Genomic DNA, 27,022 nt, shown 5'->3' with positions numbered 1-27,022 from the left:
AGGAGGAGCAGCACCAGAACTACCTCATAGTGGGAGCATGTAACACCCTAAGACAGGTGCCTCAAACCTCAAACAAGCACCAAGACTGTGAGCCTCTGAAAACTCTGCCCCTACCCTGTCGTAAACGAGACCAGTTGTGGACCACGGCTGGAAAATACCACCTCAGGGCAATAAATCTCCCATTGATAGGGTCTGGCAAACACAGGCCTCGAGAAAGGTTGAAGTCAGTTCTGAAGTCTATAATGACTCACTGAGGATTGAAGGAATTAGAAGGAAAGGTGACACTCAATATAACAGCAGCATTAATAAGTAATCGTTGCCTGCAAACGTCTGGGCAGTTATAAAACATTGGCAAGACAAACCTTAATCTTACAAGTTTGGCTCAACTACATACGGCAAAATGTTCTTTATCGAGTAACCCTGGGGAAAGTCCTCCCAAGGATCCATGCTGATAGAGGATCACAGGTATCTGTAACACCTCAGCACACACCTCCATAAAATCCTGTCACTCAGTGAAGTCAGGACCTTCCCAGGGTCTCCCTCGGAGTCTTTCCGGAGATGTTTTGTCAGTTCTCCCCCACTCGCACGTTTGGTCCCATAAGGGAAAATTATTTCTGGCCAACTCCTGCATTTTGCACTGTGTTTAAACAAACCAAGGTGCTGGGAAGAAACACACAGCATCGGTGTAATCTGAGAAATGAGCTTTTGGTCATTAGAAACGCAGCTAAAACAAATAATAAATACAGTGCAGTGACATTTATGGTGAAAACCGCCAGAGCTTCGGAGATTTCCCCGCCTGGTGCTGTAAAGGCCTACCCAGCACCAAAGGCATTTAAAGCTAAATTAAAATCCTCATTAGCTGCTCTTGAGTGTATTTGCATTGATGAGGTCCCTGGTGGATGTGGTTTTATGGGCACGGAGGTAAACCTGTGTGGCATAACTACAGAGAGAGCTTTCAGCTGCACTGATGTAACCTGTGTGTGATATGCCAGTGATTGAGAGATTCCATCTGGAGCCAAGCTTGTACGAGTGCTCCACACCACAAAATCAAAATAAACAACAAAACCCCCACACAATTGTCACTGCACTATCTGATTGAGAGAGGAAGATGGAGGTTTAAATACAGGCAAGGATGTTTATCCTCACACCCGATACATGACGACCTCAACGTTTCTGTTTACGGTGAAAAGACTGCCCAGGACATTTTGTCCAGCTCCAAAATGACACAGATACAACCTGTTTGGATGAAGAGCAAGTGACTACAGTCACTTGATCTCCTCACAGTTTCTCATACCGTATGTTTTCAAGCATCAGCTGGATTTTAAAACTAGCTTTTAACACCATCACATGATGGTAACAAAAAGTCCTCAAAAGCACAGACTTGGCATATCAAACAGATCCAACCAGCTACGATTAGAAGAAAAAGGAAGTTCAAGAAGAGCTCCTGGAGCACCTTTCCAACCAAAGAACTGTACACGTGAGTCGGGATGAAAGGAAGGAAACACTGAGAGACATTGCAGGAACTGTGGGAAAACAAGCCCTTTGGGGACTCCTAGATGTGTGGTTTGATACAAAACCCCAAGATAGCTGTTTAACTGGGGATGTCTAATTTCATAGGAGAAAAGCATTGTATCTTGCACATATATCTCCATTTCCATGATGAAATAACCCTCTTGACATCCCGGCCAGGTACTGGAGATGGAACTCCCTCAAGGGGGAATATCCATTTGAGGCTGTGCTACTTTGTGCAGCAAAGAGACTGAGTCAAACTACAGGCAATTTGCAAGAGAAGCTGATGTTTAAATACAATTCAGAATAATTACATTCTAGTTATCCTTCTCCAGCTCTTGGGATACAGGGCTCTGCCCTCTGGCTAAATAGTTTTTGTACATTTTCGTAACTCTTGCCAGTCTCCATCCCAAAGGTGGCTGCCTCTGTGCACAGGGTGAGCACCTGTATGTGTGCACGTTTTACATCCACACTGCTTTATACGGCCCTAAATGGGCTCGTGGTTTGCAAAATGGGCTCCATAAATCATTAATTAATGATAATACAAATATAAATAATGTAGGAGACAGAAGGGCAAGAGTCACCACTCCATCTTCAACACCATCGTGGATGCTTGGATAAGCACTGTACCCACAAGAGCCGTCCCTGCCAAGAGCACCATTACTCCAGAAATGCTGAAGAATCACAAAAGATTGCAGTGTGTACCACGGGAAATGAAAGGACTTTATCAATAGTATGCTAATGCAGAGGATTTTAACCCTTGAAATCTGGCTGGCCAGTACAGTGAAACCAAGGCATTCACATTTCCCAATTCCTGTTCCCTCAGCAGTGGTTCCTTCTGGCTCAAGGAATTACGAGAATTACTGCTGCATCCTGCTGTTACAAACTGAACCACAACTTGTGAGCTGTTCACAAGCTCACAATGGGAGTTTTCCAGCCTTATCTTTATTAACTGTGAATTTATCTCCCTTCCCAGATACAATGTTGAGAGAGAAGGTGAGCTGGAAGGGGTCATTCCTGCTGTACAAGGATCAAATGCCATAAACGGCCTGGAGTGTGACTGTGTTCACTTGTGCCCTTTTAATTGCCCCCGTTAAAGCTCACATTAAACACGCAATCCCTGTGACCAAAGGTACAGGGAGTTTGGCTATAAGCAAGCAGTCACTCGATAAGACAACAGCATTTCAAAACACCATAAATTAATTCCCTGGGCTAATTTCCCTAAGAGCAATGGAGATAATAAATCTCATCGTTGGCGTTAAGGGTGACTGGGGAATCTGCTTCATGTGCCTGCCAACACACTACCGGAGCGGTGCCACGGAGCTGCAGCTCCCCGGCTTCTCCCAGGCAGGGAGAAAGCAGCAGACCTGCAAAAACGTGCTGCTGCCTGCACTGCTGGGGCAGGTCACTTCTGCCAGGGAGAGGGGATGGAACAGGAAAAGGCACGTTCCACCAAATGAAATCAAGCTGGAACATTTCACATGGCAGACGGCAAGAGATGCCCAAAGAACAGGGGCTGAAAATAATTTCTGAAGACGCAGGACATAAATTTAAATTACTGTGTATTAACGAGTCAGGAGGAACAGGTCAGAAGGGAAATTTAGAGACACAGACTGTCCTCGATCAGTGTCTGGAGCTCCCCTCGAAGTTTAACAGGAGATCCTTTGCCCACCAGTTATAAGAGGTCCATCTGTGTAGCCACACTCACACACTCACCACCTCCTTTCCACAAGTGTAAAGGACCTCCCAGGTCTCCTTCTTCCCTCCTATCCTTCCAACACGTCTGCACTCACAGACAGACAAGGTGAAGCAAGAGTGGATGTTACCACTCAGCCATTTGTTACAGAATCATAGAATAACCTGAGCTGGGAGGGACCCACAAGGACCATCTAGTCCAACCCCTGGCCCTGCAAACAGACATCCAACAACCCCACCCTGTTCCTGAGAGCCTTGTACAAATATTCCTGGAGCTCTGGCAGCCTTGGAGCCATGACCATTCCCTGGGGAGCCTGGGCAGTGCCCAACCACTTCTGGGGTTACACTGAATCCATTTTTCCCCCAGGGTGGTTCAGTAAAACTCAGAATGCTTTGCCCAATAAATACAAAGAGTGCTACGTAAGTTCCCAGGGTGAAAAATCTACACCCACCAAGTTAAAGGCTAATTCAAATCTCCCTCCTAGCAGCTTGAGTTAAAACCAACTTAGCTAGCAAAGCCCTTATGCTGGCAGGATGGGACCAGCCTGTCAGCTCATCCTCCTGAGTTACCCCAGTCCATGTTTTGGAGAAGAAAGTCTGTCCCTCTATCCCAACACCACCTTGGCTGGATTAGCCTTTGCTCAGACCTCTCTCCCTGAATAGCAGTTTCCTACTGGGGGAGTTGTTCAGAAATCCACTGGAGTCTCCTCAGAACTGGAGGGCTGGCAGGAGGGGCAGAGGCACAAAAGGAAAACACAACTGGGACGCACAAACACTTTTCTTTCACAGAAGGGTCTCTAAAAGCCTGAGGACTGGTATTCTACTTCCAAACCCTCCAGAAATCATATTTAAAAAGCTGGGAAGTGACAAGCCTGCATGGCCCAGGACATGCACAAGCAGAGCTCTGGTGCTTCCAGACCATATCAGCAATGACTTTTGATTTTAAAATTCAGGGATTTTTTTACTTACATTATTAACATCATTTATGGCTAAACAACCCTGGATTTCTGGCATGCATCTGGAGGGTCAGCTTTGTGTTAAGAGAATAAGTAAAGGAACTCAAAAGGAAAAACAATATATATTCCATTTATATATACACATATACAATACATACACACATTTAGGGGTATGTATTTCCCTAACCATACTGCATAAATATGTATTTATTAGACATACTATGGTATGTGTATATCAAAATGCACTGAAGATTTCAGATATAATTTAGAAAATTGGCCAGTTTCCTTACAATTTAGCTTATATGGTACAACATAATATATTTTAAATACCATGGAAATTGGCCAATTTTCCAATATTTATATATTTGTGTTATATCATTACAAACATTTTACAAAAGAAACATATGGCAAATTTTGAATTCTTTCCAGATGAGTGATGTCCAGACCCTCTGATATATGAATGACCTCCAGAGCCTCCTGCATTTTCCCTGCTTTGAATGCTTTGCTTCTGGTTTGGAGTCTGCCATTGAAACTTTGTCAATTAGAATGAAATGTTGGGTCTCTAAAATGAAAAAGCCTTAGGAGTGACAAGTGAGTGGTTCAGAGGGGCATTTAGGCAACCCATTCATTCAGTCTAGCCCAAAATACAGTAGTAATTACCCTCAGCCCAGGCAGGGGACTCTATTCCTGCTTCCAACAGCAATTCCCAAACCATTGTGCCCATTCAGTGCCTATTTGAACAGGGAAGTACAGGACTTGTACTTGAAGAAGCTGCTCTTGCTTCATGCAAACAAGCGGCAAGGGAAAAAAGGGGATTGTACTATTGCCTCACTTGGAAAGACCAGAGCACAACTCACCCTCAGCAGAGGGCTGTGAAGCAGAGCTGTTCACCCAGGGGCTCGGGGAATGACCTGTGCAGGCCCAGCAGAGCCAAGTGCTGCTCCGGGGGCACAGGGACACTGGGAATGCACAGGGTGGAGCAGCACCAGGGACAGATGTCACAGGGAAAGTTATCTGAACACAGACACAGGGGCAGAACAACTGGGCAAACTGTACTCCACAAAACCTCACGTGCTACAGGTACAATGAAGTGCAAAGTCACCATCCTGGGGAGAGAGCTGCAAAAAATCACACACATCACTAAAACTACACGATGTTCAGCTGGGGAGTGGAAAACCCCAAAGTGAAAGCCTCAAGATTATACTCCATGCTTTAAAAGTTGCTTTCCACCAGAGACAATGATTTTTGAAGGAAGTAGATACCTTCTAGAAAAATGTTCATTTTGAATGAGATTAATTTTTCTTTGAGGGTGATTTTAATAGAATTCTTTTTTTTTTTTTTTTCAATGGGTCTGGTACTTTCAATACCCTAATGGCAGGCACTGACTGCAGTCTGCAATATCCAGGTAACAACATTAACTCAAGAACAGGGACATAAATGAAGGCAGGATTCTGCTCTTTATTTATACTCCCACCTCTTTCCATCTCCCCCTGGCAATTCCCCCTAAAGAAAGAGAGCACTTATGCACAGAAGAGACTGGAAAAGATGCTCATGCAAAGAGCTCTCTCTGTCGACTCACACACACACACACACACACAAACACTGGGTTGTTCACATGTCACCTCTGTTTAAAGAGCTTTTGAATCCTTTACCTTCCCTACAGAGCTGAATCCAGGCTTACCCAACACCGGGAGAAGTGAGACTCTGGCCAAAACCATGTTCTGACAAGGTGCGAATCAAGTAATGGATGAATCAAGTAAAGAAGGTAGGTGTGAGAGAGGTCAGCAATTTGAAGATATCGAGGAACTAAGGTAGGAAAATGGGCCTGGAAAAGGAATTCTGTGTCATTTTGGAATTTCCACGAAGATCAAGACACCAGTGAGACAGGAGGAGCCACACGCTTGGCCCCAGTAGTTCCTCCTGAGCACAGGAAGGAAGGACGTATTTGAAGATGTAAACCAGTGTCAGACAATAGACAGGCGAGTCCAGCACTGGAACCTCACCAAGGTCACCCCGAGGGCACCGGTGCAATAGAATGTTAATTATATCCACGTGCAGGATGAACAACACAGAGATGCCAATCTCCCTCACAGAGATAGGCAGGGTTTTCCCTGATACACACAGAACCAGGCATCCAGTTACAGAAGTTCGCAGGATTTGTATTTGTCTCCCTCCACATCTTTTGTTTAGAATTTTTACTCATCTAAATGGCAACTACAATGAAACAGTTTCATAACAAGGGTAGAGCTCCAAACAAAGTTCTAGGTGTTCCACAAGCCCACAGTGAGGTGCAAAGGGCACCAATAAGAAGCAGAGGAACAGCAGTGGGAGATTTGTTGAAGGTCACCAGTGGACAGCCTGTTCCACACGTTCATCCCAGATTAAATACCTCCGTGGGACTGTAGCTGTGCACTAGTACTGGGTTGATGACAGATCAACCTCTAACAGGTTTGGGTGGCAGCAGGCAGAAGGTAGCATTGCACAAGTTGTAGAAATGTCTTTATCTGTGAAGTCGTCCAGAACAGATTAAAAAGAAATGACATTTTAAATATACAATAATCACGGCAAAACACAAGTTACCACATCCTGGCTCTGCCAACTCAGACTGAACACACGCACACCCACCAACTAAGAGACACGGACAACAAACCCTGGCAGAGAAGCTATAGCTTCTCCATCCCTGGAAGTGCTCAAGGCCAGGTTGGACAGGGCTTGGAACAACCTGGGATAGAGGAAAGTGTCTCTTCCATGGCAGGGGGTGGAACAGGATGAGCTTTAAGGTCAGGAGTTTCACTTTTCAAAATGCCTAAATGTCAGACCTCAGAGACCACAAGCCATGCTGGGTTCTCTCACTGCAAAGTAGCACCTGTGTCTCTGGTTTCATTAATTCTGCAGCTTTCAATATCTTCCTATACCCAAATGGCTGCACAGGAGCATCTGCACAAATAGAAATCTCCGCTGTAAATGCTGTATTTCCAGGCTCCTTTCAGACATAAAATAATAATGCAATGGTCAGCCCCATCCTGTAATGTTGAACAGCGCCTACCTTTTTGGACTATTTAAGCCTTACATGCATTGTAACTTTCCAACTCTTTCCAAAGGGTCAGTTTGATTTCTTGAAGTGCCTCAGTATCGCAGGCCAGCTTCACCAACTGCTCAAGAAATTAGGCAAGTTTCAATGGTTTTGTTGTTTTCCCAGGGAGGTATTTTCACTGACCAAGCAGCCCCTCCACCCCACTCCCACCCACTCCACCCCAAACCCTTTGGGATTCTGGGAATCCAACTGTAAATGACACTACCAGCTGAGATGTAATGGGTGTTGGAGCAGCAGCCGCTTCCTGTCCAGCAGGAACCCGAAGGTACAGGAATGTGGGAAGACTCCAGTGAGCCTCCTTAAGCAGCCAGAGCGGGCTGGGAACTAGAGAAGAGATAAGGGATGCCCTTTCCTCCTCCACCCACTGCAGCAGATAAGCATCATATGCCTCAGACATCTTGTCCACTGATCTGGCTTTTCTCCCGTGTCTCAGTATCTGTGACTCTACCTTCCTTCCTCTGCGGAACGGGCCAGGCCGCCCCGCGCTGATAACGGGGCTGCTGCCTGCCCGGGGCTCAGCAGCCAGCAGACACCTGTCTCATCCGGGGAAGGGACACGGATAAGGCACCGGGGCTCCACAGAGAGCAAACCCCTGTGTTTGAGGAGACAGGTGTGCTCCAGCAGACGGAGCCACAGCCTGTTTACTCAGGCAACATCCACAGGCCTGGCTCCAAAAGCAATTCATTTATAGTTTGTTTGGACACCAACACAATAATGAAATTGGCAACACCTTGCTGTGCAAACTGCAACAAAGTGCCATGGCTCTGTCAGGAGAGTGACACACAAACAGCAAAGGGACCAAGAGGCAAAACCCGGGGTTTAAGAGTCGTATACAGGAGTGTACCGGTGCTCTGAGGAGTGTGCTGTGTGCTCACACAACACGGGAACAGGCCACAGGGCAAACAAGAAAGCACCACATTAAGAGTATCCAAGATGCACCAGAAAAGACCAATCACGGATTCCAGCTCTCCTGTCTCTGGAAGGAAGGCACTAAATAACTGACTGCTCTGCCTCACATGCTTGCGGGCTTCAGGCCAAGACAATGACAGTAACACAGGCTGCATGTCATTCCAGAGCATCCCACATCGCTGAGACAGAAGGCAGCAGCCAGTTAGGCAGTAGGGGAATTTAGGGCCAGGAGAAGCTCAAGACAAAGGAGGAAAATCCTTAGAAAATGGATCTGGGGAATTTAGATCCTGTGTACAAACAGAAGTAACCTTTCCACCCAGTCACCTCTCCCTGCAGCCTCCCTGAGTAATACAATTCCAAAGTTAGCCCAGCTAAAACAATCCTGAGTTTATCTCTCTGAAGATTCAGAGGATCAGAAAGCCTGAGCCTTTTACACTCTCAAGTTTTCTTGTTGCTCATCTACGTGTTTGTCAGGGACATTGTGCAAAGAAAGAATTCTGAGTCCTGGCTTTATTGTTGGCCCTGCTGCAGGAGCCAGAAGATAACAGCAGGCAGGACTGGTCCCAAGGAAAAAACTCTCAGCTCTGGCACTGAAGTTTTCTTTTTGGGTGAACAATTGCTTGAAACTAAGGAATGCTGCATTGATTTGAAGAGGAAAAAACAAAACAACATACACACAAAAGCAAAACCAATCAGACTGAGCAGCATTATACGGTTTTCCTTTGGAAAACAGGAGAATATAAATGTAAAACCATCTTTCCACATTATCCCTTCCTATAAGCCTTCCTAGAAGAGAAGGAAGCCCAAGCCTTAAGCTGCTTTCTGTTCAAAGTTTGATTATTACTGAAAAATTCCAGCAATCCTCCAGACTTTGCTACCTTCTTACTAAGCCTGGGCCTGCTTAAACATCCCTTGCCTGAACTGACACACTCAGTGTGTCCTGACATGACTGTCCACTTCAGGAATTCTTCCTCTTCTGTGTTTCACCTGACACAAAACTGGAAGAGCTGAGATACTGTTAAAGAGGTGGGGTCCAAGAGCTTTCAATTTCAGTTTTGTGCAGCCAGCTTCAAAGTCAGGCAGTAAAAGACAATCCTTATCTGAGCAAGTTTTTCCATGCGCTGTAGAAGCTCATGCTGAGCTCTTCTCTGATGATAAAGCAAATTATTCAGCCCCGCACATGCACAAGTGTGTCACTGAACACACAGTGCCCAGCCCCTGCTGGGACCCATAGGCAGCACCTGAACCCTTCCAGGAGCAGCCTGCACCTACCATGAATTCAAAAATGTATTTTAATTCCCACAGAGGGGGTCACTTGCTCCTGCCTGTCCATTTGCAGTGATATCCCGAGAATGAGGACTGGCAGCAGTCTGAGGACAGTGGTATTTGCTGTCTCTGCTGCCCCCAGCCCTCCCACACAGCCTCGCACATCCTCCTCTCCTTTGGCTCTGATTGACAGACTCCTGAATTATGAAAAGGTAGAAAAAGCCTTGGTGAAGCTCAGAGGTATTTTTATCGTAGTTTGTGGCCCCCTACCCCCATCATATATTACAGAATAAGAATGCTTTTACACAGAGAAAAAAAAAAAATCTATAGAGTCCTCAAAGGAACAGTTTTTCTACTCCTCTCAGCAGCCTGCCCTCAGTCTGGTTCCCTTTTCAATGGGCTGCTGGCTCCTAGCTGTCTGCTGATAGGAAGGATTAGCTACAGAAATGGCACAGGGAAAGACTCAAAACTCGAGGGGAGCACAGCTCTCCAGCCCATGGAGCCATTTGTGTGCATTCAGCCACAGTTTGATAAAAGAGCAAACTGCAGGTGCTGCAATATTGCCTTTCCTTCTGGCTGGGCCATCCCTATAAAAGGCAGGAGTCAATCAAGTGTGCTCAAAAATGCTGAGAAATTAGACAGAAGAAATTAAAGTTATTAATGTAGTCACGCTGTCTCCCTTTCCCATCATTTTTTGGTTTAGGGACTAATATTTCATGTTGTTCTTTACAAGCATGGACAGATATTCTAATCTGTTTTCGCACTGAATGCTGAGAGGCAGTTTCCAAACCCAGATGCCAGACATTACAGAGCCAGACTTCGCAATCTGCGTTAGTCATTATTCCTGAAGTGTTGAGCATTCCCTCTCTCTGCCTTCCACAGGAATCTTGGGAATCTTAGAAGCCAGGTTTCCTTCTCTGAGATGCACAAACATAACTTAGGAGGTTACACTTTAGGCACAGACCTTTCCAATGAGACCCTGCACAAGGCTTTGGAAGAGCTCTTCCTCAAATGCAGGCAGGAGCTGCAAGCCCTGGGAACCAACCCCGCTGGGCCAATGGCTCCATTACATCCCAACAGCTGACACTGCTGGATCTGCTCCCCTCCACACCACACAGAACAAGACTTCTTTCATGTGCCAGAATTGTTTTGGAGACAGACTTTCCAAAAAGGCACTCATGTGCCTAATTCCTGTTGAAAACCACGAGGTTTAAAGAGTTTCAACCTTTGAAATTGTCTCTTGGCTCCAGCAGGACAGTGGTTGTATATACACCGTGCAGTTTTATATTTATTTCCCAGCAGTGTAAAAAGTCTTCTTCTCACCCTTTTTAAGTACATGAGCACAAGTAGGGCAAGGCCTGCCTTCCTGTTTTAAGAAGTGAAAGCTCTGGGGCAGACTGCCAGAGGACTTAATATAGTCTCCGATCTAAATTTAACAACAATAACATGGCTCCAGTCTGACCCTACAAAGAGAAGTTTGGAGAGACAAAAAGAAAAAAAAAAAAAAAGGTAATTCTTCACAAATTAAGAAAACAATAAAGGTCCCTTTCAAGTGTCAAGGAATATTCTTAGCCAGCCTGCAACACCTAAATCAAGAGAGAGGTTGTTAAAATGGCATAATACCAGGAAATTCGCCTACAGGGTCTACTTCCTCCGTGGAGACTCCGGCCTGGAGTGCCGGAGTCAGTGTGCTCGACATGGGGGAGGTGGGAGGGAGGAACAGGGAGCTGACTAAAGAGACTCTATAAAAAAAAAGCCCAGGCTGGGTATCAACACCACCATCTCTAGATCTAAGATGATACAAGCAGCCTTCCTGGCCCGAGATTCCGAGTCACATCAATAGGCTCTTTAATCCTTTCCCACCCAACATTTCCTGACAGCGACCGCAGAAGTCAACAAGTTCAAGCCCAGCACAGAAATTAGCGCTCGCACACAATACAGGCGGGTGATAATGCGCCTGTATTTATAGCTCAGAGCCAGCCCCCTCGGAGCAGTCATTAAAGATCCTGGTGGGAAGAAAACACAACTAGAAGAAAGTTATTCAAGTAAGTTAAAGATACACCTGAACCCTCCCTTCCTCTCCCACCCCTTTCTGAGGTCATAACATCACAATATAGTCTCCTAAGCAAGGACGTTCCTCCGGGACACTCTGATAGGGAAAGTGTGAACAACAAAAGCCCATTGTTAGCAGGGAACGGTGGTGCCACTTAGACCCTCGTTAAGCTCCCCAGGGGCTGTGGTTTGCGTTATGCAGGCTTAAAAATAAAAGGCACTAGGACAAGGGACAAACAAATAATGAAGTCATTTCCATTTACCTAGACCAGCACGGGGGTTGCCAAGCAGGGTAACCGGTTACTGCTGGGTGTTAGCAGCATCTCCACCCTGGGACTCCCACTCCTCTATTCCACGCTTCTCCCCGCAAGTTTGTCACACTGAGTTCAATTCCATCCCACAATGAGATGTGGACGACGCCCACAGACCACTAGCACATCTTACAAACTCCCTGTATGGGGAGATTCTTCCTTGTACAATGTCTACATGTCACCCAAAGAACAGGAATATGCCATTTAAAAGAGCTCTGTGCATCACTCCTGAGTTCAAGGAAGATTCTTAAAGGAGTACCTCAGCTGCATGGCACAATTAATGAGCTCACCCTCAAATTACTACCCCGAGCCATAAGTTCAAGCAGTTGCATCACCTAATAACATTCCAGCTACTGAATCTGAAATTTGCTAGCATGACAAACACCAGCTCTGGGCACTGCTGAGCTGCTCCACTGATTACTTGCCAGCGACCCACAGGAGAATTTTCCATCACACTCAAGCAGAAGGACTCAGATGGAGTCCCCTTAAATCAAGATTACAGGGAAGGTGTCAGTAGGTGGAGGTGCATTTACCAAACAGCAGCAGCTCCTCCTAGATCCAGCTCTTTGAGAAACACCACTGTGGAGTTCCCCTGTGTGAGTGGAGCTTGTGCTGGTGGCAACACACAAGGTGTGAGCTAATCCTGCAGTGAAGCCAAACTCTTAGGGCTTCATGGTCCCAGTACAGTCCTCATCCCTTCTCTGTGGTGCACAACAGCTGTTCCAAGAATCCCAACAGCCTATCAGAGAGTCCTCCCAAAAGGGTAACACTTGGGTAGTACTGAATCCATGCACTCACCTCCACATCCCATAAAACCTCTTGCAGCCTGGAAAGAAGCTTTTCTGCATTTCCAGGGATTAGTAAATGCCTGGAAATCAAGATGGTACAGAAGCCGTTTGCCACCTGTGAGCTGCTCCAGGTCACACCAGGAACACTCTCATCCAGGACACATCAGGAGCTACCTCCTGCTCCTGGCCCTGTTAAACTGAGCTCTAATAACTAATGCTCTGCACCTGGGGAAAGGAGGTGCTACAGGCATCAAGAGAGTGCTGCTTGTTTCCTTCACCTTTGCCAGCTGCAATCTCTCCTCAAGCCTTGCTTCTCCAACAGCCTTTTTAACTAAATGCAAAAAATTGGGGAAAAAATAACTATAGAGTAAGGATACAGTGGGCCTCTTTGGAGCTGAATACTTGTGAAGTTAACATTTGAGTTCATGCCAATCAAGCCACTGAAGAACTCCACTTGCCATTTCTATCATTTGATCTAGGATTGCATATTTTAACATGTGGGCAGTTCTAGGCATAATTATTCTCAGTAATCAGAAGAAAGTTGCCCACTTTAATCCTGAAAGAAAATAATAGAAAGTAGCTGTTCCACCCAAAGCTGGTCCTCCTTTTTCCCAGCAGCATGGATCATCCAGATGAAATAACAATGCTTAGACCTACAGTGCCCTGGTAGGAAGGATTGCCAAAAAGCCAGAGAGCAGCCTCCTAGCCTCAGCTCTAAAATGGTTCGTGACAGTGATTCACTTTTTGCCTTTTCTTCAGCTTCCCAGTATTTATTTTCACCTTGGGTGGGCTGGAAAATATAGTTTTAAGATGCTCCAGCATGCAAATAAAATATTTATCCATGGTAAGTATTATTTTATTTACTCTTGCAGTAGTAAAAGCAGCTGTGGCCAGAGTAAGGCTGCACAGCATTTGCAGTTACAGTGGAGATCTCCTCATGTGAGAACACCATACTGGGTAATCAGACCTTTACACAACCCAGGACTACAACCAAGACTGGAAGTTTGTTTCACATTTACACTAAAGTTCCTTTATACTGTTCTGGCAGGAAAATAAATGAGATTTCAAGTGTATGTAATAGTTCAAGTCTCTCTGGTACTACTCGTAGCAGGGGTTTAGTTGTAAGGCACATTGGACTCTGAATATTTGAGTAGTTCACAGTAAGTCTGCTGAGGAGATGCAAAAAAAGAAAAGTTTTAAACTAAGCAGGACAGCTTCCCCTCTTAAGGCTCCTTTAGGTACCAAGTGGCTCTACCCTTGAGGGGCAGACCCTAAACACTGACACAAAATCTCAGGCAGGACCTGTTCTTTTAACAAAACAGTCTTAGCCAAGTTCTTCTACACGATAAACATTTTCTGCCCAGGCCTAGCACTGCTGACCTCCGCAGCCAGGCTTTCCAAACTCCCAGCCTGACACCCCAATGTGTTTCTGAAGCTCAAAATTTGAGTGCAGAAGCCTCAAATTTTCTGATCATAATTTTCAAATCACTGCTGAGCTTCCTCTGAACCCTGAGTAAAGGGAAAGGTCGTTCTCTACAGACAACTGTCAAACACCTGAGAGGGGACTTCATGAAAACCTCTGCACAGATCGACTGATGGTGACAGACATGGAGCCTCAGGAGCAGCTCCATGGGGGAAATCATGCATGGACCTGAAGGAGCTGCACTGTTTTATCTTTATTTATATTCTCATTTATTTAGAAGTAGGCCTCTGAATTCTGAGGTCGCTTTCTAGGTCAGTGGAGCCTTGTGCAGTCAGTACCATGGCAGCTGGAAAGGCGGCTCAGGGGTGGTTCAGGATTCACACACAGATCCGGATATGAGGATCAAATGCGCCACACAATGAAATACATTTGTTAAGGAAATTGGCACTGCTAAAAAAGAAACACTCTGCGGAGAGCCAAGGAACATCTAAGGCTCCTTAACCCAATTAGCTAAACACTCTTCTGCCACTGAAAAAAAAGAAAACAAAAACCACCTCATGAAATTGAGCTGAGTTTGGGGCAGAAAGTGAATATCTTGATAAACTGCTGGTATCTTTGCCTGCCAGAGCTTTTAGCCAAGAGTCTGCTGAGTCTAGACAAAGGTTTGATTTTGAATTGAAAGGGGAATCATTTGCAGAGAGTAAAGCAATTTAGGTTTTCAAAAACAACCATGAATTTTTAACTATTAACCCAAAAGAGAGACAAGGAGCCTCTGCAGGCACATGAGGCTTTTAAATATTATCTGCTGCCACAGGAGGTCATTGAGAGTGGAGTGATTTTAAGATCAGAGAGCTTCATTAGGCCAAACCATTTAATGTACCCGAGAGCTGGAAGGAAAAGATTAAATTGGTGGAGCTAGAGATGCTAAGGGAGAATTCTATATTTGTCTCATTTACTGAAATCACTGGTTCTGCTCCATGTGATACCAGCAACAAGCAGCTGCTGACAGCCGGGAACTGCAGAGGTGACAAGCACAAGGCACCAGATTGTTCCTGTCCGTTGCATGACTGCACAGAAGACATGGACCTAAAGCTTGTTTCTTTATTTGAGTCTCAGAGTGGACCCTAGGCATAGAATTATTTCCCTCTTCATGAACACAGACAGCACTCGGCTGCAGCTGGGTGGACAGGCTGGTGGGCAATCACATTTTCCTCTTGCAAAGCAGAGTAGTCCAGTAGGAATTGTGACTCTTCTCAAACAATTTCTTCAGATCGTTCTCTGAACAGCAGAGAAACCACTTTCTATCGCACAGCTTTGCAAACAAAGCAAATGGAAGGAAAAGACCTGCCTGAGGAGAAGCACCAAGGCCCTCTCAGCATCAACACCCTGTGAAGGAGGCCTGATTGCTGTTAGATCCCCCCTCCCCGATCAATCAGCAAATTGTCTAATCAGTGCTTCAAAAAGAGCTCTCAGGCTGGTATCAAACTGCCAGCTGGGGCTGGCAGTGAGGCTGCTGTGCCAGGCTGTGTCTGAGGAAGGGCCTGCCCCAACCCCACGGGCTGTTTGCTGCAGCCATGGCAGCTTGTAAAATTAGCACATGAGCACTTGTTTTCCTTCAGGCCCCATGGCAAAATGCTCCAGGAGGCTGGAGATGAGAGCAGGGTGCAGAACAATGGGAAACCAATGAAATAATGAAGGAACAGTTTCTTCACCTTCTGTGGCTCGGTGTCACGCAGAGGAGCCTGAATGCATCTGGTTTGATCTCAGTTTCCTAAAGCACAGATGTGGTTTGACCAACTCCTTTGGTCGCTTAATAACATCCAGTTGCTTCTCAGACCACTGGGAGACGGGGAAACTGAGGCACTGGGAGGGGACTCTGGTCATGTCACCCCGGGGCGTGGTGGCACCCCCGGGCCGTGCCCTGGCCAACAGCGCCTTCTGGTGGAGAGAGAACGTCTGTGCACGGCCGAGGGTGTGGGCACCGAAAACCCCACAGAAATACCCCCTTAGGGCCAAACTCTGGGCACGCTCCTGTCCTCTAGGAACTGTCCTTCACTTGGCAACCTCGCTTTACATACTCAAGCCAGGCTATTTGAGACAGCAAGGAGTCACTCTGGCCTTTGAGGACCCCTGGTAATCAAGCATCAGGAAGTCTTTGCTTTAGTAGCCACCAGCACATGAACCCCAAAGGTCACAACAATGCAATGGGACAAATATATTCTTCGGAAGGCACAGGGCATTCAGTCTCTGCTTTTGTGTTCTCATGACAATGATTGTAATGACGCAGCTGGAGTGGGAAATGGCCCAGCGTAAATCCATCCTGGCAACAATACTGTGTAACAAAAACTGTCAAAGGAGGCAGGCATGTTTAGGATAAGTTGGAGATAGTAATCTGGTTATTTTTCTGAGGCCCCACTCAAACACTACACTGAGGAGATCCTGATTGTGTCACCTTGGCCCTATACCACACATATCCTTTGCAGAAGAACAGTGTAGACAGGAGTCTCTTGGCCCATCTGAAAATCCCTGAGGTAATTCTGCAAACAGGAAATGACACGAGGCAGCACGTCTGCCACAGCCCCTTCAGCCAGGAGGCACAAACCCAGCTCCCCCTCCGCGGTGAGCACGGGCAGCAGTGCCAGAATCAACCGAGGCACTGAGATCTGCATCCAAGGAAGAGAAGAGCAAAAGAAACTGCCATGAACAAGGCCAGGACTGAAAAGTACAGCTTGAAATGGTTTAACTACCAAGGAGGATGTATCTCATCCAAAGGGAGCTCTCTGGGCTGCTGTATAAGCAGCTCATGTTCATACCTAAGAAAACGGAGAAAGTGGGTAGAGACAAAAGAGCTGGTCAGTGGGGAGCTGGTCAGGAATTTATTGATGAGATCTTCTGTTGGAAAATTCAATCATCCAAACCAGAAACTTTCCCCTTTGCAAGAATGAAGCATCACTGGAAAAAATGTAATGAGAACAGCAGAGCAGCATTCTTGGGTTCATGAGTGAACTTCCACTCAGGCAAAAACCCCAAAACCCAGAACAGTGTAAGCTGCTGCCCAGAAGAGGTTCTTGGGCTCCAGGAGACTCTGGTTTACAGCTTGTCTTCTCTCCCTCAGGAAAGTCCTGGGCTGTTACCTATTTTAGGGGACAGTTGTGCCAGTTTGCTCCCAGGAGGCTTCTGCTTGTTTGCTCCAGTCTCACCCAGTACCTGTCAGCAAAGGCTTTGATCTCACACCTTCCAGGTGGACACACTGGCCACCAGACTGGGCTGTTCCACACCTCAGAAATTCTTTCCCTAGGGAAAACTTCCCTTCAGTGTTTGGAAACAGCTTAAGTCGCTTCCTTTTACAATAAATATTTCCTACCGAAAATAAAAACCCCAAGACAAAGCCTCAAGCAAATATAATGATGCCTTCCTTATACCAGAGCAATTTATTTCCCATCCCATACAGGATCAAAGAGGTGAAAATCCCCACATAAAGACCACAGTAGCCACCACAGAAAGACTCTGTCCATGCGATGTGACAAATACAGACAACTGAAGCTTGTGAGATCATCTCACACAGCCTGACAGGACAGATCACACAGATCTCTGCAGGGCTTTCTTTGCAAGCACTAATTCCTACAGTTTTCATTCCAGCTTATCAGTGAGCCAGTGGATGTGGTGTAATGGGGATGGTATTCCAACACAGACACAGATACATAGAGATACTTCTGCTGGTGCAATTAATTTTTAATAAGCCCTTTTTCATATTACTATTGCTGCAGTCACACTGAAAAAAGGATCTCTATTGAACTGTGAAATCAAATTAAGAAAAGCTGCATACTTGCCTATCATAAAGGGGGAAAAAAGATTCCATTCCTGCCTAACTCTTCCAAAAGGCAGTAACTTAGCACGTTTTTCTGACAACAGGTTGAATTCATAATGGAGAAGGTTTCTCTGTTCTTAACTTTGGGACTTGTCTCTTGCCCTTGGACTAATTCTTCTGGATTTGCATTTTGTGCTGAATGTTGTCACCTCCTGCTCCTTGGCTGAGTGCATTGTGATACAGAAGAGGTGCTAATCCTCTAGTAATTAGCACCTCATTGGGAGGTCAAGAAGAGGTCATGGAAGTGGGCTTGTTTATTTTTCAGGAGAATTCTGGTTTGCTCCTTGTTTTCATTAGGGATGTTGAGGTGTTCCAGCTCTCAGCAGGCTGATGCTGTTTAGAACACAGGGGCACCACTCAGAGCAGCTCATCTCCAGGGCACAAGGGATCTCGAAGGTGTAAAACAACCATGACTCCCATTTCGACATTCCTAAGCCCCCTCAGTCACCTCGTGACAGGACTCCTGCTGTACCTGACTTTCAGTTCTGTCTGGGGCTGATCTCTCCCCAACTTCCTGCATGCAAATCAATGTTCCCACAAACTTGGTGGTGTTTGGTAGTTGGCAGAAGCACATTCACCTGGTCAACAGGATCACAAGATTCATGACTCCTGCTTGAGACACTGGTGATTCATTCTCACAGTGAGCCAGATTTAAGACCCCAAATTGGCTTAAATGGTTTTTCCTAACAGAGGAATTGGACAATTTTAAGATTCAAAGAAAACTCTGTTCACTTCCAAAGGCAGGAACGTCATCTCAGGGGACAGTGGTCTTCCTTTAAAAGCTGCTCTCTGGGTGAGATCTCCTCCCTCTGCTGCTGACCTGGTCTAACTTGGATGAGGAAGCCAGGCCCTCGCTGATTGTGCCAACCAGCTCTCAAACAGAACCAGTTCTCCTCACAGGTCTTCCAATGGCCTTTTCACCATCTCCAAAACACTCATCTCTAACTTAGTGAGGACACTAATTTGCCTTCACCAGAAATACAGTCCCTGGCAACACAGAACAGGTCCATCAGCAGAGCTGACCATCCCCAACCAGAAGCACACCCAAAGGCTTCCATCTCCACTGGGGATCTCACTGCTGCTACAGCATGCAGGGAGAGAAAGCCCTGGATCCTCCATGGCAAAACACCAGGGTCTCCTGCCTCACACCTTTCAGAGGTATAACAATACACCCAGAAAACTCAAAAGGTAACTGTGTCATACTGCAAAAGGACACTTCCCAGAGGATCCAGGGCATCCAGACATCTCTGGACTTACCAAGAGAATGCTTAGGAATGCCAGCAGGAGCTAACAATAAACGGAGATCTTTGTTTTCATGCAAAGGTCAGGACAACTGCATTGTCTCTGGGGTCATATCACTGAATCCTCAGCCTCCAGAAATTCCTCATTTTTCTAGAAATTGCAAGCTCCTCCATCTAAGAGCTGTCCCAACTGCTCTCGCTCCCCCTCTCCCTTCCATTCCCAGGCTAATCCAAAGAGACTGCAAAGGAAGAAATGCTCGGACTTAAATCAGCACCAGCGATGCCGAGGGAGCCGTTACTGTTGGAATTCCCCATTCCTGAGTGGTCTCTATTAAGATCAATGGACCCCTGTGCTGGGCCCAGCACACAAATTATGAGCCAGCAGCCAGGTTAACTCTTACCACAGTGTCTGTGATGACACAGCATCCGTGAGCGCTGCTTCCCATCAGGAAAAAATAAAACTTGGTTAGTATTTCCCACATCTTTGTAGCAAGGTTCCTTGCTATCTATTTGGGAAAATGATTTTTAAATATATAATATATAAAACACAGACTGAAATTTTTTACAGATTTGGCCAGTTTTCAATATTTCAGTCTATGTGAAATAATCCAAATATGTTTTCAATATATTTCAACACATACAGTTGTCATATTCAGACCTGTATATTTTCCTTATTAGCAAAACTGGCCAAGTATGTGCTATTTTTCAATATAGTTGCTCTATCACCTCATATATTTTAGAGACATGATTGTACAGCACATTTTAGGAAAGATATTACAAATGAAGAGAGATCATTTTTCTCTTACAGAAAGGATGTGGTTTTCTAAACCATTTGGAAGACAGAACTGGATTGCTTTGTCACTGGGAATGGACTCTGGGCACGCTGCCCGGGGCAGAACCAGGACAGAGGTTTGTGTGGTGCCCACACCAACCTGTGCATGTGCTGCCCAAGAGCTTTGGATGCAAGACTAAGAAGAAGAATAAGCTGGTGTATCTATGCAGAGCAGACTTTGGGTTCAAGAAACAGGGAAAAACAGAGGACATAGCCCAACACTCTAAAGTTAAGCTGGCATCACAGTGTGACTGATCCCACATGGACACCTGATCCCAGCACTGCTCACTGACTTCACACAGCCCACAGACTCCACAGTCACCACACAGAAAGAACATCACTGACTTGCTCACTGGAGGAGACCTACGAGGAAAGCTGGAAGAAGGCGGCCTGCAGACCTCCCAACAAACAGCTTTGAGTCCTAAACTGAGTCCAAAGAAAGCTTCAAAGTCTGTGAAACTCTTAAGTCTTTTCACTAAATTCCAAGGACTCAGCTACAATTTTTCTGTAAGACCTGTACAGGAGATGGATAATCAGATTTGTCGACATCTGTAGATGTGAAATGAGTATGGCCAACCTGTCCTGCATGGGATTAATGATGCTGCAGCAGAGGGACTCCAGATGGCCCAAAGCTGAATTCTGGACACCAGCAACCCTGAAATCATTGAAAAAAGAAGGATGACAGAGCAGAGTTAAAAGCAGTGGAAGAAAAGAAAAAGAAAAAGAAAAAGAAAAAGAAAAAGAAAAAGAAAAAGAAAAAGAAAAAGAAAAAGAAAAAGAAAAAGAAAAAGAAAAAGAAAAAGAAAAAGAAAAAGAAAAAGAAAAAGAAAAAGAAAAAGAAAAAGAAAAAGAAAAAACTAAGAAACATAAGAATTCCCCAAACAAATCAAACAAACAAAACAACCCAAAGAATTCTCTATGTTGCTTATGCTTGTGTCACCCTGAGGAACTTGGCAAGAGTTATATTCTGAGAGACAGAATTCCTTCTTTCTGTTCACCCAGCAGCATTTCACAACACACATCAGACAAGCTCAACATTTTTGCCTTGCCATGGAAAAGCTGCCATCCCAAGAGCTTTGCCCAGCTTTTGCCCTTCTGTCTCTTGTTACTTGTCTTGCAGTAGATTGGGGACGTATTTGAAGGCACTTGGTGCCACGTGCTCATGTTTTCTCTTGCCTCCTACATGTTTGCAGATGTTTCAGTCACTTACCTGGATCCCTGCGCTGTCCTCCACATGACACTTAATGCTCATTTTGAAAGAGGTCCTTATGGTCGGAGCACAGCACAGAACAAGGAGAGGTTGAACTTTGCCACCACAGGAACAGAATCATGAAACTGGAAGACATCCCCAGGTATTTAGATTTGAAATGAAGCCACCAAAAAAGCCCAGGTTTGTTTAACTTTCAAATTGTATACCATGCCAAGATGAAAAAAACAACATTAAAATGAGGCAAAAATCATTTTGTTTAATACAAAATACCTTTCCTTGATTTATTTTCTTTTACCACAAACTGAAGCATACATTGGTTTTCCTTAACCAATGTTTCACCTTACGTGATTATGAGGCTTATGCAGATCTTTAAATCATTTGCCAGTCACTCCTATAAAGCTACTGATGGCTACAGTAGAAACAAGATTTTTTTCTAGCCTTGCAAGTTCCTCCTTCAGTTGTTCCCCTGTTGTAGTCCCAGCAGGTACAGATGAGGTCCTGATGCCTACACCTACATCCAGCCTAACTGATGATAAATCCCCATCTCCCTTCAATGAGCTCTTGCAGCCTAAATCTCAGTGAACGGGGATGGGGCTGTTCCCAGCAACACCTTGGCAGCCGCCTGTGTTTGCTGCTGGGTCTCCCATGTTCTGGGATGCCATCAGCACATTCCAGCTGATCACAGCTGCTGGGATTATCCTGCAGCTGCCAACCTGAGTGCCTGTGCTCACTAACCCGAAATCAGGTGGCAGACACAGAGGCTGCAGAGCTGGCAGCCTGTTTCTCCAGCCCTGGGAGCCCAGCACTTGCAGTGTGCCAGGCTTCCACACTCTCTGCTGCGTTTTCTGAGCCTTGTTTACTTCTCAGATATCCTCACTTACCACAGAGCTCACTGAAATGATGTTTCATGGTTCATGTACTGCTCTCTGGGCTATGGCCCTCAAGAACTCCATCCCTGTAAACTCAAACTAGTTCTTTAGAATGAAAAGTATTTGCAGAAATGCTCTTTGAAGCGAAGCACTGAATTCTCATTTCTGTAATGAATGAGCCTTGGACCTTATTTTGACATAAACTCACATCCACAGAGTGTTAATAGCTGCCTAAGCACAAGAAAAAAAGGATTCTCTCTCAGGTACTGGGGAAGCTTCTTCATTATAACAAGTGAAGAATAAATGAAGAGTTACAACTCAGAGACATGTCCTGAAGGCATGCTACTCTGTTCTGGAGTGACTCTTTTTTTTAGGCACAATTTAGTAAGGTACTAGGGCAGTCATTAATTCTGTGAGTTGAAAGATAATTTTAAAAGTGAGAGCTCTTTTCTTGAGAACACTTAGCTGGATAAAGCCTGGGAAAAATTAGTTAAGGAGAAGTTTTGTTGGCTACATACAGATAAGTGTTGCTTGACCTTCTACTGTTGATGAATTTCATCAAGGATCTAAAAACTCAAAAGCCCCCAAAATCATCCATGAGCCTACTCAAGAGGGCAAACAGAGAGATAAAGGCATGAACAGAGAAGAGGGTGTGAGGGAAGAGAGATGTCCTATTTCTATCCTATCTTTTAGCAGCAGTCACCTTCAGGACCTGAACTGAGTAAAAGAGACAGAGAAAATAAACATAAGCCACAAAAACCTCAACCCTCACAGAGACGATTTAGAAGGAGAAACTCACAGGGCTTCTCCATTCCACCTCACCCTACTCATCAAATATTGATAAGGAACAGCAGTGGCAGTTGTTAGCAGGAGCTGGTAACGGAAGCATGAAAAGTAAAAATCAATGGGATCTTTTATTTTGATGAAGAAAGGCAAAACTGTGTGTGCTGTGACAGAGCATGCTGCACGTGGCCATCAGCATTTCTGTGGGAAGCACAGGGATGGACACACTGGGATGGGATTTGATGTGCACAGACACGAGGTATTTTCTGTGAGGTCACATTTCTACAGCCAGTGCTGAAACTGAGGAACTAAGTGCCACACTTTGTACCTTTGTGTCTGTGCCATCAGAAGGGCAAATGTTCTGCGTGGTCAGGAGGGACTGTCCATCAATCAGCTGGGTTGGGTGGCCTTGTTTATCGTGTTGTTTCTTGCTCTGAGTACAGAGATTAATTTTCACTTTATGGGTTTGCAGAGACACTCAGGAAACCTCAGTTGTTCCATCCTTGCACGTGTAGCTAATGAGCTCCTTGCTCATTAGCATGCACCCACGTTTAGCACTCTTGCTGCCTACCCAGCTTTGAGGGAGAGTGTTTTTGTGCACTAACACTCCAGCAGCAGTAATTAATAGCTGTTTACCATGTAAAAATGATCTGACTGCAATGCAGTGCGAGTGAGCCCTCACAGGAGGGGTATCACCAGATGCACCACACACTGAGCAGCTGGGTGAGAACTGGTGTGTCCAAAAGGGAAGCCAGAGGTGACACCACAACACATTTTGAGGTCTAGGTTCAATGTCGCACCAATATCACACACAGGGTGCAAATTCTTCCATTGCCTAATGGAAGAGTGAGGTCTTGGATTCAGATACTTCCTGCCCAGTCAGAATTACAGTAATTACAGCCTTACATGTTGACCTCTCCTCTTTCAGCCTGGGCTGGTTTGAAGTAGGAAGCTGAACAGAAGGTGTGAATCATCAAGCCTGTCAAACCAATCTCTTTCAGCACCAATGAGTTCACTTAAAGTGTGTGCAGAGGAAAGGCATGGGGTGGAGGGAGAGGCTTTAAAGGAAAAGCATTCTGCAATTTAAGCCAGTGGAATTGGGTTCCTCCCTTTATTCTTTGGTCACAGTTGCCTTTCAAAGCTGTACTGCAACATAAAATGTAGAAATCCTCTGAAGGAAGAAAAATAAGACCCAAATTGATAGAACGGTTCAGCTTCCTACACTTGGCACTGACCTATTGAAGGCAACCAGAGAAGAAACCACCTTGTCCTCTGCTTAAAGCCCCGATTTCAGGCCCTCTGAGGTGAGGAGGGACTGGAATAGTTTTGTTCTGGGGTATTAACCCAGTAAAAGTGAGGAAGCAGTTGCTGGTACTTACATTCCATTAGAATGGCAGCTTTTCTTGGTTTCCCAGTTCAGAGAACAATCAAATGTACCATCTGTTTTCTCACACCAACAACCCCCACACACATGCTTAGGCTGACCTAGAGGAAACTCTTAGGATATTCTCTCTTCCTAAAGCACAGATAGATGCAAAGGTCCAAGAGAGACTCAGCATGATGCCAAAGGGGAGCTCCATGCCTGAAGGTGAGGATTATATCTGGGAGAGAACTGGACTTAGGCTCTTGTGCTGCACACTTGGAAGCTAGCAGAGGACAGAAGTGCTGCAGAGATGCTGCCCAAGGCCCCACAGCCCTACAGACATTCAGCTGATGTTCATTTTTGCATGTTTCAGCAGGTCCATTCCTGCTCAGCAAGGCACCAGTCCATGCCCAGCTGGAAGCACTTGAGCTGTCAGGCCATTGACACTCTCCTGATTCAGATCCATCAAGGAGATCCCTCCCAGCACATTGTTATGCTCTTTTAGTGACATCATCTCAGTTTTACAATAGATTATGAGAGAGATCTGCTCCAAACTGAGCTCAATGAACATGGCCCTCTGTGATATGATCCCCATAATATGGTCAAGAAGAGGGCATTTGATTAAACAAACTCCATCTGGCTGGATTAAGCCAAATAAAGACCACAAAGGGACAGTCTCAGTGCTCCAAACTACACGTTCCTGTTCCTCCCTTTCCATCAGCACTAGTGAGCCTACCACCTCCCAGCTAACCAGCTCAGCTTTCTGACTTGCAAACAAGCATAGCAAAACTAGAAGAAGAAAAAAGAAAAAAAAATGGAGGTATCTAAGCTTTCAGCTGGAGCAGTGAGCTGATTTATTCTGTGAGAACACCAGTGCTGACTAAAAGGAAAGCACAAACTCCCAATAAAAGGAAGGAAAGACAAGAACATGAGCACAGTGTCCGAAGGGCTCACACCAACCAGGTCACTGCATTTTTTGTTAGCTGCCTAGGGGCTAGCCTGGCTATCTCAGCACTGCACTGCAGAGTTACATCCAGAGGGATGAAGAGAACAAGCAATTAGTAAGTAGAATTGGAGCTCTGGTGCTAAAGGTACTTTGTACACCCTGTAGGATCCATCAGCAGCCCTAGAATAAGTGCCACATCATCTGAGCAAAGGATATGATGAACCCTCACAAGCCATGAACTCCTTTGAAGAGGAAAACTGAGCAGAGAAAGGAAAGCCATGTACAGCATCTTTTTGTACCTGGTACAAGTCTGGCCCAATATATCCCTGACCTACCATGCTTTTCTCCAAAGCTTACAGGCTTTCTTAAGGATGCCATGTTCTAGAAGCTGGTGTCTGCATGGAAGAGGTAGGCATATTTTGATTGTAAGACAGAACTGATTGTTCATGAGCTTGAGATCTGGAACTTAGGTTTTGAAACAAATCACTGCAGAGCTTTCACTCACTTTGTGCCTGCCTTAGTAAAAGTGACGTGCTGTCAAAGGAGTTTAAAGGCCTCATACATCAGTTCTGGGATTACATTTTGAGAGAAAGAAAGAGGCAGAGAACTTTGGATGCCTAAGCTTTTCACCCAAGAATCTGCACATTGTGATAATTTATAAAAAGCTTAAAATTGCCTAGATATCAGTACATTAAAATTTAATTTTAGATTGAAACTGTTATCTGAATGCAGTGGCCTGTGAGATATATATGTATTTGGAACATCCTGCCCAGAGAGCCTATTAAAGTACTTTCTGCAATTATTATTTAATATTGAACATTTTATAGCAGCAGTGCCTTGAGGCCAAACAAATCCTCATTGTGTTCCACACCACACAAATGTAACACAATTATAACAGCTCAAGTTTAAAGTTATTTATGCGTTGTTTGGTACAGCACTGCAAAGCCCAAGTGATTTTTACAATTATGGTCCATTTTTAGGAGGAACTGGGGACATGAACATCTTGTGATTTCTAATAAAAATAAGACACTGATCATTTCTCTCTCTCTCTACTGATCACACCTTTCCTTCCATCTTCTTTGGGAAGGAATGATCCATATAAAAACCTGGATCATGTTGAAAATTAGCAGTAACCTAAGAAAGAAAGTAATTGTTTTCAATGGAATGAGGAGATTTGTTTTCAAATGTGACTCACAATCACAGAATTATTTGAGATGAGAGGAACCCCCAGGCAGGATGAGCTTGTACCTCTGGATGATGCTTCCCACAGCCACACTGTCTTAAGTCAGTCACAAAACTGCATCACAAGGTTCCAGGTCCTTCAAAATTAAGGCACAAGAACCTAAATCACTTTAAGACACCGAAAGGAGAAAAGTGTAAAACATCTGAAAATCTTCCACCTTCAGCTCAAGACAAACCTATGCAGCACCTGGATCTGAGAGATGGGATCTGAATTCAGGTGAAATTGGCTGTACCTCAATCCCCAAGCCAAGCACACCCAAGTTTCTATTACCTGGACTTTGTAAACAAATGGTGGCAGCCAGAACTCCCAGCAGAGTTCCCAACATTGCCAGCTTGTTCCCAGGATGTATCAAAGGCTGGTGCCTTATCATCACTAAAATCATTCACGTCGGGTAGAGTGAAGAGCATTGTCCCATGTACCAAACTCCCCCTTCACCAGCACACCATCACAGCCGGTCACCTCCTTGCAGGAGCTCTGCTTCCAGCACAGCACAGCTTAATTAGACTTTCCCTGCTGATTTTTGAGACTAAAATCTTAGAAGCAAGACAGCATGCAGGTTCAATTCACATCTGAACTGGTGGTCCTGGCCCAAATGAGTATTTCTGAACATATGTCTTACTGACACCTGATAGTGCAAAGTTCCATCTCTGGAAGTCTGAATGGA

At 45.2% G+C, this 27,022-nt stretch overlaps 1 long non-coding RNA gene across 1 annotated transcript; it reads right to left on the bottom strand.

Annotated features, from left to right (window-relative positions):
- Positions 1-5,541: 5,541 nt before the first annotated feature.
- LOC138119202 (uncharacterized) lies at positions 5,542-12,831 on the bottom strand. Its single transcript, XR_011155429.1, has 3 exons — positions 12,591-12,831; positions 7,207-7,312; positions 5,542-7,097 (listed from the first exon to the last, which is right to left on the bottom strand). It is a non-coding gene; the product is annotated as an uncharacterized lncRNA (long non-coding RNA).
- Positions 12,832-27,022: the final 14,191 nt, after the last annotated feature.

Source organism: Aphelocoma coerulescens, chromosome 15 (genome assembly GCF_041296385.1).
Source record: "Aphelocoma coerulescens isolate FSJ_1873_10779 chromosome 15, UR_Acoe_1.0, whole genome shotgun sequence".
In the NCBI taxonomy this organism is placed as follows: domain Eukaryota; kingdom Metazoa; phylum Chordata; class Aves; order Passeriformes; family Corvidae; genus Aphelocoma; species Aphelocoma coerulescens.
This window is presented reverse-complemented; position numbering and strand designations above follow the sequence as displayed.